Source organism: Peromyscus leucopus, chromosome 2, assembly GCF_004664715.2.
Source record: "Peromyscus leucopus breed LL Stock chromosome 2, UCI_PerLeu_2.1, whole genome shotgun sequence".
In the NCBI taxonomy this organism is placed as follows: domain Eukaryota; kingdom Metazoa; phylum Chordata; class Mammalia; order Rodentia; family Cricetidae; genus Peromyscus; species Peromyscus leucopus.
The window spans coordinates 88,589,865-88,602,947 of NC_051064.1; positions in this window are offsets into that span (position 1 = coordinate 88,589,865).

The following is a 13,083-nucleotide window of genomic DNA, read 5'->3' on the forward strand; positions in this document are numbered from 1 at the left end:
TTTTGTCTGTTCTGTCAGGTCTCCCATCTTAGAAACAAAGGAAACAGAAACAGGAGGGGCTTTCTCCATGGTTCTGTCTCCACCAGGCTTGTTCTTCATCAGAGCCTTGGAAGAGACCCGGACTTCTGGGCTCGTCACTGCACTTCAAATTCAATTTGAAGTGAAATCTAGCAGAGGAAGACAGACCAGCATAAAGGAGATAAGAAAGAGTTGCCAAACTGTGAGATAGCTTGTTGTTGTAGAATATTAGTTTAAGGTGTTACATTTGTTTATGCTGTGGAACATTTGTTTAATGATGCAACGATGTGTCACATTCTTTTATGTTGTATTTGTTTAACTCTGTGAGGCTGTGTTACTTTGCCTGCCTAAAACATCTGGTTAATCTAATACATAGCTGAACAGCCAGTAGCAAAGCAGGAGAAAAGATAGGTGGGCCTGGCAGGCAGAGAGACTAAATAGAAAAAGAAAAAGAGAGAAAAGAGAAGGAGCAAGTGAACAATCAGAGGAGGACTCCAGGGGCCAGCCACACAGCCACACAGCCACACAGCCACACAGCCAGCCACGGAGTAAGAATGAAAGTAAGATATGCAGAAGAAAGAAAAGGAAAAAAGCCCAGAGGCAAAAGGTAGATGGGATCAATTAAGTCAAGGAAAGCTAGCTAGAAACAAGCCAAGGTAGGCTGGGAATTCATAAAAAAGAATAAGTCTCTGTATGCATTTATTTGGGAACTGGGTGGTAGCCCCCCTAAAACAGTTAAAAAAACAAAAAAAGTAGAAAGAAAATAAACAAACAAAAACAACTACAGCTTGGTTTGCTTAATGCACACTATTAAGGATTCCTTATATTTTATATTGGATATAGACTCAGGGATCTGAAAGCAAAAGGAACATTACAATGCCCACATTTCAGTTACAGCCCCAGTGAAGCATTTTCCATAGCCATCCACTTTTCTTAGATCCAAATAATACTTAAGCTGTTCTTATTTTTGAAATGAATAATATTTAATTTTTTGATAATGCATACATTATATTTTGATCATATTCACTCCCATTCTACCCCTCTGAATCTTTCCAGATCACTTCTACACCCTCCCGACTTTACATCCTCTTTTTAAAATTTTTAATAGCCTATAAAATCCAATTTATGCTATGTATATACTACTGGGTATGGGATCATGACAGGGAGCATGTTTGACCTACCTGGGGCCACATCTTTAAAAGGATGACTCTTCTTCACCAAGAAACCATCGGCTGTAAACAGTGCTTCAGCTAGGGGTGAGGGTTCATGATTCCTTTCCCCTTCCGTGGTGGACTATTGTCTAGCTTCATCTTGCGAAGGGAACCACAGCCACTGTGAGTTCATGAGTTCGGTTCAGTTGTGCTGCCTAGTTTTATGACAACTTGACAATAGCTAGAGTCTTTTTAGAAAAAGGAACCTCCATTGAGAAAATGTCCTTACTCCACCATGCATGGTGCTGTCCCTAAGCTGGTGGTACTGGGTGCTATAAAAATAAACAGGCTGAGCAAACCACAAGGAACTGTCCAGTAAGCAGCTCTCTTTCACAGCCTCTCCATCCGTTCTTGTCTCCATGTTCCTGTCCTGTTTGAGTTCCTTGCCATGGCTTCCCTCAATTGGCTATGACGCAAGATATGTAAGCCAAATAAACCTTTTTCTCGCCAGGTTGCTCTTGGTCACAATGTTTTATCACAGCAATAGAAACCCTAATTAAGGCATGTATTATGTCAAGAAGACTCTGCTTTGCTTTGGTCTCCCTTGGCCTCCAGCTCTTACAATCTTTACGTGCCCAGTCCTGTAATGGTTCCTCAGCCTTGGGGAAGTGAGTATGATATAGAAGCCCTGTTTTTGGAGAAGTACACCACAGACACTCCTATCCTTTTACAATTTGTGAGTTTTTACATTAACCACCATACACTGCACAAAGAAACTGAGATATGGTAAGGTCTTAGAGCTATACTGGTCTATGAGTAGAGAGATATGGATTTAGAGGTCAGTTTGATACTATGTCCATTTAGCAGAACATTAGTAGCAGGTTCTTCCCTGGTGCTTGTGAGTTTCCCAGCAATTGGTTCTTGGCAGGTTTACAAGACCAGGCATGAGGAGCAGGCCTTAAACCCAATCAGAAAGCAGTTGGTTACCCACATAACATTCATGCCACTATTACACACTTGACATCTTGCCATGCTGATGATTATTGTAGCTACCAGGGTTCACAACTAGGTGAGTCCATTGCTGACATTTCCCCCTCACCAGCAGCCTGCATAGCACCTCCAGTACTATGAAATCTGGCTAGTGGTGAAGAGCTCCCTTATCAATACCAAACTGATGTCTCCATGTTCTGCAGCCAAAGCAGGACTATACTGTCTTTCAAATGGAGTCTTACTCTCAAGCTCTGAAGAGCAATGACAGAATCCTGTTTATTTTGGTGCTTTCTGGAATACTTCTGACCAACAACTCCATGGAAGCATCGCATACTTGATTTTTTATTTGTCAGCTTGTGGCTTCTGAAAGGAGCATTATTCCCTGTGTGGGGTAACTCCAACTAAACTCATGGGAACTGATCCCAGGTTTCTTGTATGAGTTTAATTGGATATATGAATTACAACTAGGTTGCCAAGCAACTTTTAAAGCAGCTTTACTGTTAGTTATTCCTATTACTCGTCACTCCTCTTCCTACCCTGCCATCCCTCTCCTCACTTACGCCTCCATCTCCATTATTCCCCCTTTGCTCTTCATATTACCTGCATTTTGCTACCATCCCTTAGGATGTTTATTGCCCACTTCACCAAAGACTTGTGTAGAAGTTACTTTTCTGTTGCTTAGACAAAAGAGTTATGACCAATGCGGCTTAAAGAAGAAAGAATTTCTCTTGGCTTACAGTTGCAGAGGGATAAGAGTTCATCATCATGGCACAGGGGCATCACAGCAGCTAGAAATGACAGACAGCTAAAGCGGAAAGCTTTACCTCACATCTTCAAACACAAGCACACACAGAGAGAATTAGCAGTAGGGCCAGGCTATAAAATCTCAAAGCCCACATCCAGTGATGTATTTTCTCCAACAAAGCTATACCTCTTAAACCTCCTCAAGCAGTGCCACCACCTGGGGACCAAGTGGAACAAATACCCAAGCCTATGGTGGACATTTTGTCATTCAAACCACTAGAGTCCCTCTCTCTAGTGTCCCGGTTTCACAGATGCTTCAGCTTAAACTCACAGATTCAACATTAGGATCTACATGTGAATGAAAATATTTGACTTTTGTTTTTCTGGGTCTAGGTTATCTCATTCAATAAAATGTCTTCCAATTCCACTCATTAACCTGTAAACTTCATGATTTCATTTTTCTTCATAATTGAATAAGATTCTAAAAGTGTATAGGTACCAAAATTTCATTATCCATCCGTCAGCTGGTGGATATCTAAGCTGTTTCCAACTTCGATATTATAAATAGAGCAGCAATGAACGTGAATGAGCAAATGTCTCTTTCTATAAAGAGCTGAAAAACTAAACATCAAGAAAACAAGGCAATTTAAAAGTGGGACATGGAACTAAACAGAGTTCTCAGAAGAAATACAAATGGCTGAGAAAGATGTTTACAACTGTTCACAATCCTTAGCCATTAAAGAAAAGCAATTAAAACTACTTTGAAACTTCATCTTACCTCAATCAGAAAGACTAGGATTTAAAAAAAAAAAAAATACAGCAAATGCTGACGAGAAGAGGGTGAGGAACTCTTGTTCTCTGTTGGTGAGAGTAGAAACTAATGTGTCTACTATAGAAATCAGTGTAGCAGTTCTTCAAATAGCTGGAGAAGGTGGAGAGATTGCTCAGTGATTAGGACCATATTTTTTGTTCTTGAAGGAGCCCCAGATTCAATTCCCATCAACCTTATGTCTTTGACCTCCACAGGCATCTACACTCATGTGCACATACCCACATGTGCACAAACACACACTTAAAACTAATTTAATATAAATAGTTTTTAAAAATATTTAGAACCTGATGCATTATGTGACCCAGGTACACCAATCTCATGCAGATTGCCAAGAGACTCTATTTTGTGCCATTTTTATATGAAAAAAAAAAGTTTTTGGTGACTTCTTTATTAGCTTAAATGATCTGATAGTATAATTGACCAAGTACAAACATAAAGTAAGCACATCTAGTTTTACATTTCTGGCTACTCTTTCATTTGAAAACAGGTAAAATGTCCACTCCTGTCAGCTGAGCAGGCACATCCCTGAGATCACACTTTTGCTCCACTGAAAGTCAGAGGTCTCTTTTAGGAGCTTCCCAAACACAGCCTTCGTTTGGCAATCCCAGCAGTGGTTAGCCACATGCAGGTAGGTGTTTCTGTAGGACTCTGAGGTTAGTACAATCTAGGTCCCAAAGCCTTTCCTCAGGGCCATGTGATTTAGGGGGTTCCAGTTGTGGAACACTGGACTATTCCCATTATCTTTTCCCAGCATGATTCCTACTATCAATACTTTGTTTAAATGGAAACTAGATGGCATGCTTGCAGCTTCCTCTGCCTAAGGATAGCTAATGTCCAACACATGCGCAGCTCTAGTTTATTATAATTGGCAGAAATATTTTTAAACCTCATCTATCGGCTGACTGATTTTACAGTTTCAACTGGTTTCTAGTTTCTCAAAGAAAATAGTTTATTCGTTTAAAAATAAAGCATATTAGAAGACATCTTTTTTTTTTCCATTTGAAATAGACAAGATTGAAAAGGCAAGATGAAATGAAAGAGGAGACTGGATGTACAAGCGTCAAGGAGAAAGTCATTAAGGGAAAGAAAATGGATCAGGAAATCCCAAGTATGAGAAAAATGTAAAATGTATTTCTTTTGAGAAAGTGTAATCTATCTTTCTTCATATAACAAAGTTTTTATAGCAGGATGGAGGCTCTGAAACCAACAGTGTGCCTGATTGTGTGCCAGTCCTCTGAGGAAAGAAAAGGCATTAGGAGGCCATGACCTTCTGACCTTAAATTCAAATGCTTTAAGGCCCACATCATTCTGGTGAGGAAGGGCATTCTAAAGCATTGGAATGAGGTTTGTTTTAAGGAGAAACATAAACACTGTTCCAGAATCCCCATCTCAGTTTATGCCAGAGACCATAACATCTTGGAATCTATCTACACAAAACATTTCTTCCCTGCTATTTAGGCTTTGAGGTCATAAGTCTTCTGTCCCCAAGAAATATAAGCAATAATATAGCAGAAAGGGACTGTTTTTGTTGTATAGTATCTTTTCAGGTAAAAGTCCACCTTTGGCAAGAAGTACAGGGCTGGGCCTGGAGAGACAGATCAATGGTTAATAGCTCTGGATGCTCTTCAGAGAACCCGTATTTGATTTCCAGCACCCACATGGTGGTTCACAACATTACCAAGCCATTTTCTGCCCTCCTCAGGTACTAGGCAGCAAGTGGTACACAGACATACATGCAGGCAAAACACCCATACACATAAAAATAAGTAAATAATAAATAAGAGAGTGAAAATATGTTCAGAAAATATAAGCTTTTAAAAAGTACACCCCCTTGGATGTGTATGTTGTGTGTATGTGTGTACATATGTGTATGCTGTATGGGTGCATATGTGCATGTGTGTGTCTGTCTCTGTGTGTGTGAGAGAGAGACAGAGGAGAGAGAGAGAGAGAGAGAGAGAGAGAAAGAGAGAGAGAGAGAGAGAGAGAGAGAGAGAGAGAGAGAGAGAGAGAGAGAGATGGAATGTGTATAGAAGCTATAGAAGCTGTCAGTGCCTTTCTGGAGTGCTTTCCACTCTATAAATTGGGGCAGAGACTCTCACTTGAACACAGAACTTTCTGCTTCATGTCTTTGCCCCTCAGATGCTGGGACGACAGGTGGAAAACTGCCAGGAGCCATCCCCAGCATTGGAAAGGTCCCAGCAAAGTATGTAAGGAGTTTTCAGAGGAAGGACGTGAGCCAGGCATGATGGTTGGGAGAAACGTGCAGTATGAGTGAATATCATCCATAGTGCTTTTTTATTTATACAGAATTTAGTAAACAGGGATACATTCATGATGTTTCAAAAGGATCATATCATTTTTGCTTTTGGACATGTGTTTCACTGCCTTTTCCTCATTGTTTAGTCATCATTAATAAACTAAGATGAAACAGAGTTATCATTTCTAATCATTTTCCCTCAGGTTTTGACATCATTGATAAACAGAGTTATCATTTTTACTGATTAACCATATAACCCAATTTTTAAGAATCTAGAGGCACATGACAGCCTGTTCTCTGTCTTTTGTGGCTACAAAGACATTAGACCAAAACAAAAATCTTCAAGCTAGCCCAGGTATATTGTCATGCCCCAAGCAGTGTATTATTAAATCTTAATGGTCAGAGTGCCCAATAAAATTCCTCAGGCCAAAGCTGCTGCAGTTATCATACAAATTCTGGCATAATACAATGTTTATACTTTTATAGAATTTGTCTATATATCTAATCCTGGTATTCTGCTGTTTGTTGGTCATATGACACCAGAATGGCTCTGCATGTGCTGACTTTTATAAGAAAAGGAGGTCCTGACACATCATATTTCTATCATCTTTCCACTCCATAATTTGCTCATCAATATGTCTCTGTGTAGGGCAGAGGTATATGCCACATAATTGTCTGAGTATATAGTTGGAAGAGGCTTACAATTTAAACTGTGGCCAACTCCTCTAGCTCACTGAATCTGGTTGACCTTTTTGAGTTTACTTTGTTTTGAGTATCTTGTTCCTGTGTAAGTACAGGGACAGACGTTTCAAAAAATGTCTCACAGCCTCATAAGGAGACCTCTGACTTCTTCATGTGTGTCACAACCTCCAAGTTGTAACGAAGACCTTCAAGTAGATAAGGATATCTCCCCAAGAAGCTGGGGGAATAGTATGTTCAGGACTGCTCTGGGGAAGCTTAGAAGCAACATTCCTGGGAGAAGGTATAAATGACTCATAAGAAATTTTCCATCAATCCAATATTTCCAAATTGTACAAATATTAGAAGTCTCTCAAGTATGCAACAGGTGGAGATGAAAACCAAAGGTGGCATGGTAGCCATCATGTGGCTCAGCTTTTGCTGGATCTTTGTTAAGCAGGTGTGCTGACTTTATGACCTCTGTCATTTCCATCAGATATGTTGGGAACCTATGCCAGGCAACCATACCCACATCTCTTTCATGGATGCAGGGTATTTATATTCTTATCTTCACACATGCCTGCAAGGGCTTTGCCCACTTGACCATCTCCCTTTGCCTAGTTGACCATCTCCCATTGCCCACTTAGCCATCTCCCTGACCCTTAAAACTGGTTTTTGAGAACATCATTGAGCCATTGGACCACACTGATTCAGGATTTTTAGAGTAGAGGGGACGTTCACAGGCCATTTGTGCTTGATCTAAGGACATAGAGTGCTGGGTATCACAGACACCAAAGACAGACTGGGACAATGTTCCAGTGTTCCAGAAGCTACCACAACCCCCATGCTTAGTGCTACAGGTTGAGGCTTGGGTCCCAGCACTGGCCTAGAGGTCTTAAGTTTCTTCTTATGCCAATGAGCGTTAATGATGCCGATACTTGTAGGAGTAATTGAGGCAAACTTTATTAAGGATAACCAGAGAAAATTAAGAAATTAGTGAAAGGTGAGAGAAACTCTTAAGATATATTTAGTATAGAAGTAAGTTAAATTCTTAACTCTGGTAAGACAGGGAATGAGTAGATTGCCAAGGCAAGTTGATTCCGGAGATTTTTATTGGGTTATGGCCAAAGACTAGGAAGATGTTACTAGTTGGCCATATAGAAGACCACATTCAAAGCATGCTCTCCTGGTCCACCTGCCACATTCACTTCCTTCTTACTTGCTCAGAGGTGGCTGAAACTGCTCATTGTCCACTTCCAACTCTAGCTAGCTGTTTGTGTTGTTGACCTTAATTGTCTGTTAGCAGTTATTGGCTGGTGTTGCTGACTTTGACCTTACAGACTCCTCAATTGCTATTTGTTATACAAGCTCTGCTTGTTTTCACAGCTATGCAAACAAGGCTTGCTTATTCTTCTTTTAGTTAACTACTCATCTATAGGATGGTCTAGGGTCTCCTTTGTAAAACAGGTAGAGGCCCTCTTAGGAAATTTTCCTATTAGCTTTCTTTGGAGTAAGAATATATAAAAGGGAAATAATGTCCAGCATGTGTTTCCCTGGTGGTGGGGGGGAGGTCTCTTGAAAGCCAAACAGCTGTACCACTGACACAGACCTTCTCACAACCCATCTGTCCTTCATGATCTACTTTTCTGTCTTACACCCAGCTGTGACCTTCTTTGCTTATCATCCCTAGTGTTCCTGGCCTCATTGCATTCACCCTGACGTGTATTTAATTCCAAAGTCAGTTCTTACTGTAACATGTTGAAGCACTGGGTATTCAATATCAGCCCTTCTCCCTAGTAGTTATGATAAGCTGATTACCTCAAATCCATTCGATCGATTCCCTTTCCATATAAGTCTATAAATTTTCATTCCTAAACTAGTTTGTACTAGATATTTTGCTATTTGAAAATAGAAACATTCACAATGAAGAAATATACATATTAAACTATCTGTAACAAGCTAATAGCATGAATCCTTTTAGATTTAAAAACAAAAACAAAAACAACTTGAGATTACTCAGGGCATGGAAGTTTGTAAAAAGATAGCTAGGAAAGGCAGTGAAACAGGACTCTGTAAGGAAGATCTTGGCCTCACCAAGAGGTGTGGGACCTCTCCGTTTACACAGAAGCACCGAGGAAAGCTGAAGGCCCTTTTAGAAGACACAGAGCTAGGGGCGAAGCTTTTCTCCTAGTTTTTACAGGACTGGTGATTCTGTCCTAATTGTGATCTGGTATATTCCTGTTTGTATCTTGCCTTCCTTCTGTTTCTAAAAGTGTTTGATTAATTTGTTCCTTGAAAATTGCCGTCTGACTATTTCCTGGGACTAGAAACATTTCCCAGAAGGAGAAGGGATGCTCATGACAGGCAGGAAGTAAAAGATACATACCAGACACAGGAAATTGAGACAAGACACAAGCCCCTTACCAAGGCTATAGAAACTATAACTTTCGTTTTAAAGAGCAAGTACTACCCAGCTGAACTGCCTACAAGCCATGTAGGGAGCTCCAAGGATGCAGCTTTTCTGAGGTGTCACCCACAGAAGGTGGACTTTTTGTGATACCGCTCTTTCAGTCAGACAGAGAAACCTGACATTTTCGTTCCATTGTACTTGGTCTTTAAGAGTCCCCCATCTCTGCTGTGGTGTTGGCTAAATTAGCTTACCCCTTGACTGTAGCACTCAGTCGAGGGCAGTGCTTCTCAAACTATTTGTGAACATTAAGGATTTGGGGTTTTGTTGCTGTGTTTTGTTATTTCCAGTGTTAAACTGCTACAGATATCTATAAAGGTTATGTTTTAATTTCTCTGTGGGCCAAGCTAAAGAGCCCACTTTGGAAGCAAAGCTCAATATGTGGTCTGTAAATTAGAAACATCTTCATGGACTTGAGGCACCTTACTGATGCACAGTACCAGTCAGGCTTGATGACACATACCTATAAACCAGCAGGAGGCAGAGGAAAAGGGCCATGAGCTTAGAGCCATCCTGAGCTAAAGTCAGCCTAGGGAATGCAGCAAGCCCCCAGAAAAGAGAGAAAGGGGAAAAGGGGGCAGTGAAGGGGAAGAGGGAGAATACATCAGCTTAGACACCACACCAGACCTGCTACCCAACCAGCATCTTTCATTGTCCTAAGGTGATTTATTCTCACTTTAAAGTTCATAGAGAGTTCCCATTTCTTTATCTTTATTTTGTTTTGTTGCTACCTTCCAGGAATGTGCTACTGTCTTTAGTAAAGCTTTCTCTTCACAGCTTCAATGGGCTAGAATCTTCTCATCTGGATCAAGTGTCACTTCTGTAGTCAAGACTTCTCTGCTCTCCAATGAAAGCAGTGGCCCCTTGGGTTTTGAATTACTCTGTACTATCTTAGTATCATTTTCCAGTATCTAGAATTACTGTCCTCCTGTTCCCCTTGATCTGCCTACCTCCATTAGGAAACAAGCTCCGGGAAAGCAGAGATCATTATTTCCCACCCTTAGCCCATGCAAGCACCGCACCTGAGGTGGCACTCCATGCCACCTGTACCCTCCTGCCTGCCTGATGACTTCTGCTCGCTGCTGGCTGGTACTGCCACACTGTCTCTGTTGCCCTCTGTAATATAGTGGGAAAACCCACTCAAACTGGTTTATAAAATCAAAAGGCTGTCATCTGTGTATCTCAGAGTATCCAGAGTTAAGTACCATTGTCAGACACAGTTCGGGGAGGGTTCTGTCTTCCATACCTGACTCTTCCAAGTTCTGTCCTCTGTTTCACACCCAGGCTGGGAACGAGGCAGCCATGGTGGTTCCAACTATCATGCCCACAATGAGCAATGTCTAGAGTCTGCACATGGCAACTGTTCTTTTCGGGATAAGGACACTTCTCTTCAGTGGTCCTCTGAGGCATTTCTCTAGCATTTTTCAGACTGAAATGGGTCCCAGGTCTGTTCTAGACATTCAGGCATGCTGTACAGTTATAATAGCCCAAAGTGTGCAAATCTGAAGCATGCCACCAGGTAACTTTTGACAGCAGCATAGACTCTGTCTCCAGGCCTCATCACTCTAGCTCCTTAAATTGATCTCCAAAAACCCTCTGCAGAGTAACCTCAGATACCTCGGGGTTTTCATGGCAGCTGCAGGCTTCCAGAACAAGTCCTCAGATAACCTGGCAAACCTGCTGAATGTCTGGTCTAATTAATACTGCCTGCCTCTCCTCATTGGGGGCAGTCACAAAGGCTTGCCAGTTATCAAGAGAGAGTGTATAGGGATTCTATCTCAGAGATTTAAAAACATATATCAAAAATATATACATGCTTTAAAATCACCAGGAATTCTTTTATTTTTGTAGCTGTTTATAGATGGCAGAGAATTGCCTTTAATTCAGAGTGTTAAACATCTCTGCCTAAACTAAATTCTTACTTGTTATCTATCTACCTGTCTATCTGTCTGCCTGTCTATCTATCTATCTATCTATCTATCTATCTATCTATCTATCTATCTATCTATCTATCTCTTTCTCACCTTCCTCAGAGACACAGACTCAGTTAGCCCAGAATGGCCTTGAACTCTTGCTGTTCCTGATCCCAACTCCAAAAGACTGAGATTACAAGTATGCACCACCACACCTATCCTCCAAGCTATTTCATTTTAAATAATCATCATATATTATGCTTAAAGCAAGCCTACCTTGCCCTCATGTTCAGAGGGATAAGCCACCTTTATTCACCATAACTTTTCTATTTACTTCTGATTCTGATTTCTCCATTAGAGTATGGATCTTCAGATGATATGAAAAGGAGCCAAAGTATCTTTTCACTCTACAGGATGACAAAAATTTCCTTCAATGGCAGATATCCAAGGCTGGCTTTGTCTGTTACCAGTGATTTACTGAGTTATTTGGAGACCTCCTCCACTCTCTCTCTCTCTCTCTTTGGATATCTGCCCATTATGGGAATGATGTATGTTCTCACTGACCTCATAAAAATGCCTGTGTATCCCCACTTTCCTGGTACACATACCACTACTTTTCCTGCCAGGGCCCATACATCTAGGAAGGCAGTTCTGTTTGTCAAAGTTATCTCAACATGGTACTAGTTTAGGGAGAATACCTGCCAAGGATCATAGACAAACTCAGCATATCCAAATCTATGACGTGGAAGCCATGACCATACAGACTTCCATAGTTCAGCCTGTCTGTGAAGAGCCAGGCAGTGATCTCCTTCCCCTTCCCCCCAAATTCCGGGGACCCACACTGAGTCTCCAAAAACTCTCTTACTGGGATCAGTTTTAATAGCTGCACCATGCAAGGCTGAAGGGGTTTTATAGTTCAGCAAGCATCTGGATAACAGATAAAGTGCCTCCCACTAGTAAACATCCACTCTCTGAATGACTCTTTTGAAGGTCCCCTAGTTTTATCTAGGGAAAGAGTGAGGAAACAAGACCATGCCTCCCAGGAGGAATGACACACCCTACTAAATATACAGTTTTTCCAAAGAACTTCTCACTCTGAAAACTTCCCTTTGGATTTCCACTTGCAGTGTATCTTGAAAGTGGAGGAAGAATGGAGGGGCTGACCCATGCTGCATCTCTGAGCAGCATTGGGGGCTTTCTCCATCACTCTGCTTAGCACATGTGGGTCAAATATCCCTTGGGCCTCCAGATCTGGCACCTTACCAAAGTTTTAACTTGATTTTAATTGACATTAGAGATGCTCTTTCATCTTATGTGAGAACTACATTATATGGTGCCTATTATTGGGATCTTCTGTCACAGTAAAACCTACTAGAAACTATTCAACTCAACTGTAATTAATTTTGCATTCTATTTCTCTCTCTCTCTCTCTCTCTCTCTCTCTCTCTCTCTCTCTGTCTCGTGTGTGTGTGTGTGTGTGTGTGTGTGTGTGTGTGTGTGTGTGTGTGTGTGTGTTAGGGCACTTAGAATTGTGGAGGATGAGTAACTATATTGTAACTCACTGGGCCTCTCATGGCCAGAGGCTCTATCTAGTTGTTAACAGAAACAGCCCTCATTTGGTGTCCATTCTGATTCCGGGTCTGAAGAGGCTTTCTGATATGTGCCAGTGGAATTTTTATTTTTAAGACAGTCTCATACAGCCCATGCTGTCCTCTAACTTCTGATTCCCCTCCCGAGAGAGCTGGGATTATAGGCCTGCCACCACATGGGGCTGAGTTGGTGCTAGAGCCCAGGGCTTCCTGGATACTGGCTAGTGGCATTTTTGCCTTTTTTATTCTCTTTCCTTTAAAGAGTAACAGAGCTGCTGGGCATTTTTGTTTTGGTTTGTTGACAACTCAGAGAAAGGGGGCTGGGTGAGACACATGTCACTTACTGAATCTCTGGCAACATTTCCCATTGTATATTGGCTATTTAGGATAACTCCCAGCTGGGATTTCTTAGGAAAGTGTCAACTTTGTTTGGGATTCTAACTG